The sequence below is a fragment of the Porites lutea genome, chromosome 6 (assembly GCF_958299795.1).
Source record: "Porites lutea chromosome 6, jaPorLute2.1, whole genome shotgun sequence".
Taxonomy (NCBI): Eukaryota; Metazoa; Cnidaria; class Anthozoa; order Scleractinia; family Poritidae; genus Porites; species Porites lutea.
The window spans coordinates 35,168,765-35,175,374 of record NC_133206.1 but is presented as its reverse complement, the minus strand read 5'-3'; the positions used below and the strand labels follow the sequence as shown (position 1 = coordinate 35,175,374).

Below are 6,610 nucleotides of genomic sequence, written 5' to 3'. Positions count from 1 at the left end.
ATGGTAAACCAATATGGCTGGCGTGATGCTGTGCTAGACGCATGCTCAATAAGGTATGCTATCGTATTTCCATCGTTTTTGCGTTTTCGTGTAGGCGGGCGAAAACGATTTGAATACGCTACGTGTGGATGAGCATCTTTTTGAAAACGGAGAAAAAGATCTCCGTTCTCAAAAATATCCGGATACGTGTGGAAGGGACCTCAAAGAGATGTAACCTGAGAGATTAAAGCAGCCGACATTTTTGCGTCAGGAAATGTCAGCTGTTTTCCGTTCAGGCTACGGAAAAAGAGGCGGCAGTGGTTTACTATACTATTACCCGCATGTACCAATATTATAATCGAGGAGTTTATTTATGAAAAAAAAAATAATAGACACGAGATATCAATTCTTTTAACTGAAAGGCACGCTGAAAGTTGTAAGAATTACCGTAATTTTACTCATTTTTGCGAAAACTCCGAAGCCGCGTTTCTTGAGTATTAGATGCGGATTTTGTTTTTTTGATTAAAAAGCGCGAAAATTTGTAGGCCTAAGTTGTTGTTGTTGTTTTTCTTCCAGGCGTGGTGTATTTGTAAGCAATGTGCAGTCTGAATGTGGAGCTACGCTACTGGTGTGAAAGTGGAAACAACACTGACAACTGAGTTTGGTTCCGTTAAAATACAGAGAGCTGACTGGGTATTTATAAAGTTCAAGAAATGTTAAACATTTCATTGGCATTTCTGTATTTAAAATGATTGTTGCCTTTTTAAGCAAGAATTAGTAGCTACAGGGCTAGGCCGGCCATATTTAGTGTGACACGCATTTTGGCTGTAACTAATCTTCCCTTTTAGATTCCCTTAGATTTTTAGTCAGTTTTATTGTTGCCCAAAGTAGATTAAGCTACTAGTTCCATCCTGAACTTTGAACATCACTGTTTAAAAAAGCATCACATTTTATATTTTTAAATTATTAATGCCTTCAACTTATGCAAATGACATTCAGAAGAAAAATCATAAAACAAAACGAAAGCAACACAATTACACAATCGCCATCTGGGAATACTGCTTGAAAGCCTGATCGTTTATAACAATGCTCAAGACAAATACGCATATTTATTTTAACACCGCTTGCCATTGCCACAACAACAAAATGATACAGATTGCCTGCGTTGCTAGAAAGGCGAAGATAACAACTTTGAGGCTGTTGCTATTAGTTTTCAGTGTTTCAGTTGTAAGTTTTAATGTTGTTTTCTTAATTCTTAATGGCAACTCAATCGATCATCTCTTCGAAACTGGAAGTAAGGATTTGAATTTACAGAAACCAACTTTACTACTTCAGAGGATAAAATCAGGCCTGAATATATTCCGTCCAAGGGTTTGAAGCAACATATACGTGGGAAAAAACTGCCTGAAAAGTCTTGAACAACTTTGGAACTTTCCAATCTTTCTCAAGGCACCTGATAAAAAAAGCTTGGTGAAGAATGTTAACATCTCCTTGTCAGCCAGCGAGGTTGATGGTCTGCAGTTGCTGGGCTTTCCTCAGCCGAATGTACTGGCGAGTATCTTTTAACCGTTACGTCGAATGTATTTTGCCGAGGTTTGGTTAAGTTCAAGCCATAACTGGAAAAACGGACGGAAAATTGAATACACCAAACCTATAAATACAACTGCAATGGGTTTTGGAACAGTGGATCACAAACTTCCCACTAACCGAGTTAAATTGTTTTCAGGACATAAACTACGTTGAGATAATATATTCTCGTGGGGGGCAAAGTGAAGGACAAAGTTTAATCCAACTTGCTTGGAAAAGACCGGATAGAACTGGCTTTGAACTTATACAACGAGAGTTTTTCTCACCATATAAAAACGACAGTGATAAAGCTCAGATGTGCTTGCTTGTACACTGGCAACGCTAAACAGCAGTAACAGGTTCATGAAGCCAGAAACACTTCCAACGTTTGAAAGTGTGTACGTAAGCAAGGCGTTAAATTTCTGCGAATATGGACCCAGTTATCTTCTTGATCCCGCGAAAAAAGAGAACTTCGGCCGATATCACAGCGTCTACAGACATGTGCACTAAACCTTCACCTTTCCAAACACACAGTAGAAGGGCTGACTCCCAAGCGGGCCGCCCCCATTTTGGCTGAAGAGCCTTTGAGTGATGGAGAAGCTCATGTGGTAGCCTTTGAGGAAAGTTGCCCAGGGTAAGTTGATTGTTCTTCTAACATGGAGAGTACGCCACTTGCATGACAGTGATCACGAGATCAACTTTCGCTAAAAACGAAAACAGATCACTTTTGAAAAATTTTGTTAACACAAGCTGAAAAAAACATATTAAAATTAGGAAACCTGAACGGCCGCCAAAGGTTAAAAGCACTTGTATGAGAAAAACAACTTTTGCCACACAGTCGCGTATGCATAGTTTTCCATACAAATCCTTGTAAATTTCGAAATTTTTTAACTGTCATGAAATATCTCCTTAAGCATTTCGGGGTTTAAATCTTCTTTTAATTCATAACAGACAATTTGAGCTTTTAAATCGGTAAGGGAGAGATTTAACGACAGTTTAAAAAGTTAGAATTTACAAGGATTTGTATGGAAAACCACTCAAACGCAGAGTTGCTTTTCTCATACGAATCCTAATTTTCGGCGGCCGTTGTTATCGCTACTTTTGAGACATATAGCTGAAAATTTACAGGTTACCTAATTTTAATATGCTCTTTCAACTCGTGCTACGAAAATTGATCACGTGTTCACCGTGCTAATGGTATGGGAACCCCAGCCACATACCTAAGAAAAAGTGGTTTGCCTGTGATCGACTAAGGCCCGTTCCATTGGATACCTAACCAATTTCCTTTTCGTTTCTAAAGTAGTGAATTCTCAGCGTCCTCAATAGGTTTTTCGGGTCCCGGGATTTCCCTTATTTGAAGCTCGGGATTCGGGATTTGGGATTTGGGATTTGAAAGCAAAATCGAGGGCGAGTCTCGGGATTGAAAGTATGCTTGGGAGGTGTGGGATGCCAAAATAACACCCGGGATTACGGGATTACACGAAATTTTGGGTCGTATTCACAGGATTGAAGGACCCGATTGGAGACCCTCAATTCTAGAAACAAAGAATTTAAACAAGTGTTTCCAGTGGCTTACAGGCCAACTATATCATCCTTTTCTCTGATCTTGTATAAACACGAGCCTTTTTTAACAGAAACTGCGAACAAATTTTTAAGTAGCTGTATTCTCCGTGGTGAACTCTGAGTAAATTTCCAGGTCAAACAATAGATAATACTGAGAAAATTAGTTGAATAAATCAGTTTTAAGGCAGAGATTTTACGATGAATTTTATTTTATTCTTTAGTTCAAAAGCTTAGTATTCGTGCGCTAGCCAGCAAGTGCTAGCTTGATGAGAGCAAAGCTGACGCGCACGAGCGCTCAAACCGTCTTATAGATAAGACTCTGATGTCATTAAAACAAATAATGATTATTTATTTTCTTCTGTATGGTATTTTTGATGCAGAAAATACAGTCTCGAGTCTATTACGGGCGTAGAGATGAAACATGATCCTTAGAAAGGAGGCAGATACTTTCTTCAACTTGTTGTTAAAGATCTGATGGACGAAAAGAACTTTAACCTCGAAGAATATGTGTTTCAGCCATACGACAAAAATGGGTATTTGTGTTACCCCATGGGACTGCAGTGGAACAGGACAGTGGATGTCTATCTGAATCGCACGGCCAATAACCTGGGTCGATGGGTCCACCATTTTATCAAGAACGTTGAAAAAATCATTCGGGAAACAAAAGATGAACATTTACACGTGGTTATTTACGACTATGATAGCCCGGATAAGGATTTAAAGCAGGCAGTCCAAAGAAGTACGTTAAAGAACTAAAAATACATTGCAAAACCTGGAAGATATTCTCGCGTGGAGTCATTTAGTGAAGCTATACAATCAATTTTGAATCCGGAGGCCATTTTCGTCACCATAGATCTACATCTCGATATTGGAAGTCAGATGGTGAATGATTTACGCAAGGTCAGTGAGCCCATTGGTTAATTCACTTCAGTGCATCCTTGAAAGATATTGGCCACTTGCACATCTCCCATAATGCACCTTATTTGTCCCCCAAAGTTTTGCATTAAGCATATTGTTTTCCATTTCTCTTGGGTCGGCTGTAATACACAGGAGAAATGAAAAACAAAGGTTATGAAAAATTTTGGGCGGCAAATAAGGTGCATTACGGGAGATGTGCAAGTGGCGAATTGCAGCCTGAGAAAACAGCCCACATTTCGCTACGCCACCGGTGGTTTCCTCGTGAAATGACGCCTGAGAAACGAGCGCAGAAATTCCATACCGATGACGCACAGTACCCACTTTTGTGTACAGCTTCTGATTGGTTGAAAATTTGCTTCATCCAATCAGAAGCAGTACCCAGATCTGGGTTGTGACAGGTCATCAGTATGGAATTTCTGCGCTCGTTTCTTAGACGTCACTTGGTGTAGAAACCACCGGTGCCGTCGCCAAATATCGGCTGTTTTCTTTGGCTAAAGGTAACACGGTTGTTGGTTCCTGCATCCTGCATCTATTTATGCATACAAAGCCAAAAGTTGTACTAAATTTGTTAACCAAAAACCTTTTGTTCATCAGTACCTACAATCGGCGACAATCCTCATTCAAAGTTGGGGTGTTTATTGTTTTCTATATTGGTAGCTCGAACAGCGGCACAAAATTGCATGGAGGAAACAGGGGAGGAAAAGCTTGATTTTCTCCTTTTGAAGTCAGTAAAACGTCAGAAAACTCCTTTAGGGCGAAGTATGTCAACCAATTTTGTCACCGATTGTAGACTGTTCACAGTCTCCTATGTTTTCGTAAGAACATCGAGATCGCGGGCTCACAATTACGGGCGGTTATCGTAGTTTTAAATCCACTGATGCGGCGGGCCCCGGGGTTAATAGCGGTGGGGAAAGGGAGGCTAGAAAAATAGCCGTCCCCCTCCCCCTAATTAAATGTCGTGATATATTACCTTATCGCGACCTTAAAGGGTGTCTAGCCGGAAGTTTATGAGAACTATTGTAAGTGTGTGTGTTTCATGTATTTTTTAGTGCCTCAGATCAGTATATGATTCTGGGAAGCTTCCCACCTACCCCTTCCCCAATCGAACATTTTGAACTAAGTGAGGAGTTATTGTTAAGCCCATTACATAGAAGGGGCAATTTTTTTGAACTACACCCATAAGACAAATTCCTTATTTCCCTTTAGGGGTAGCCTAAACATCTGACACCATATATATGGTTCAGAATATATTTGAGCTGGACTGCGAGGTGTCACATAGTTTTCTTACTAAGGGAAATTTGTGCACCCAAGCGGCAAGAAAGGGGAACGTAAATGTTTTTGTGTAACCACGTTCTCTTGTAAACGTCTTGGCTGAGATAATAATTCGACACATTGTAGAAAAAAGGCGCAATGCAGTTAGTCTGTATGGAATAATATATAATGTAGAATAACCGCACGTGCTACGTTCCGTTCGGCTAGTTTAATACTGCTCAAAGGCTCTTAATTCAGTGTAGGATTCAGAAGCTGCGCGAAGCCAACTCAAAACTCGAACAAGAGAGCAGCAGCACATGTGCGGCACCTGCTTACAAGCTTGTCTTAGCTACAGCCTTTTCGTACGCTCGTTCTCTTTATAGCACGCAGCACAAAACTGACAAATGCGCGCATGAAAGGCGTTAGACTAGCAGTTATTTTCTTTTTTCATTAATACATGTAAGTATTTCTCTGTTTTGTTTTAGCACTGTTTCAAAGGAAAGACGGTTTGCGCTCCTCAAATGGTGTTTTAAAATTGTGGTGGGAGTAGCGCATTGCCCAAAGGAGACTGGTATCTTATGAGCTATAGCATAGTAGCAATGTATAAACAGAACTGGGACAACTTTGGAGGATTCTCAAAGGATTTTTTCAACAAGAAAGCATGGGGCGGAGAGGACTGGGACATAATCGACGGCGCCGTCAAGGGTGGACTAAAAATAGAGCGAAAACGATGTCTGTGGATTTGCCATTACTATCACACTAAAGTGGGAATGTGGAATCAAGCAACTTGAACCAGTTAAAAACTGGACTGAAACACATAAATAAGCTTCATCTAGAATCGAAATAAAAGAAAGAACGAAGTACTTATATATCAACAAGAAAAGGATAGAGGATTCACATGACTTTTTCGAAAAGAAAACGTGGGGCGGGGAGGACTTGAACCCGAGACTAGTGATCGACATCGCCGTTGACAGTGAACTGGAAATAGAGGGAAAACGATCTATCTAAGATTATTACCAAAATTAAAGGGGTATGAACTTAGAATATGTAGGCCTCTTTTAAAGAATTAAGTTTACATTCTACCATTGTTAGAAATTGGTCAAGTTAGAGTTCGAAAAAAGTAGAATCTGTCCACACTGGATTTGAGTGCCAGTGGAGTATTGACAGTATTTGTTGAGATATCCCATGACTTAATAGAAGTCAGGAGGGAGGGGGCTTCTCCTAAGAAATGACTGGCTAAGTTGGTATTTGATGTCACAATAGCTCGCAGAGTGGTTCAACGACACAGTCACCTCTCTCTCGTTTATAAAGTTGTTATGTCGCACATGTTATT

At 40.1% G+C, this 6,610-nt stretch overlaps 1 pseudogene; it reads left to right on the top strand.

Moving 5' to 3' along the window:
- Window positions 1-6,068, top strand: LOC140942224 (beta-1,4-N-acetylgalactosaminyltransferase 3-like; annotated as a pseudogene).
- Window positions 6,069-6,610: the final 542 nt, after the last annotated feature.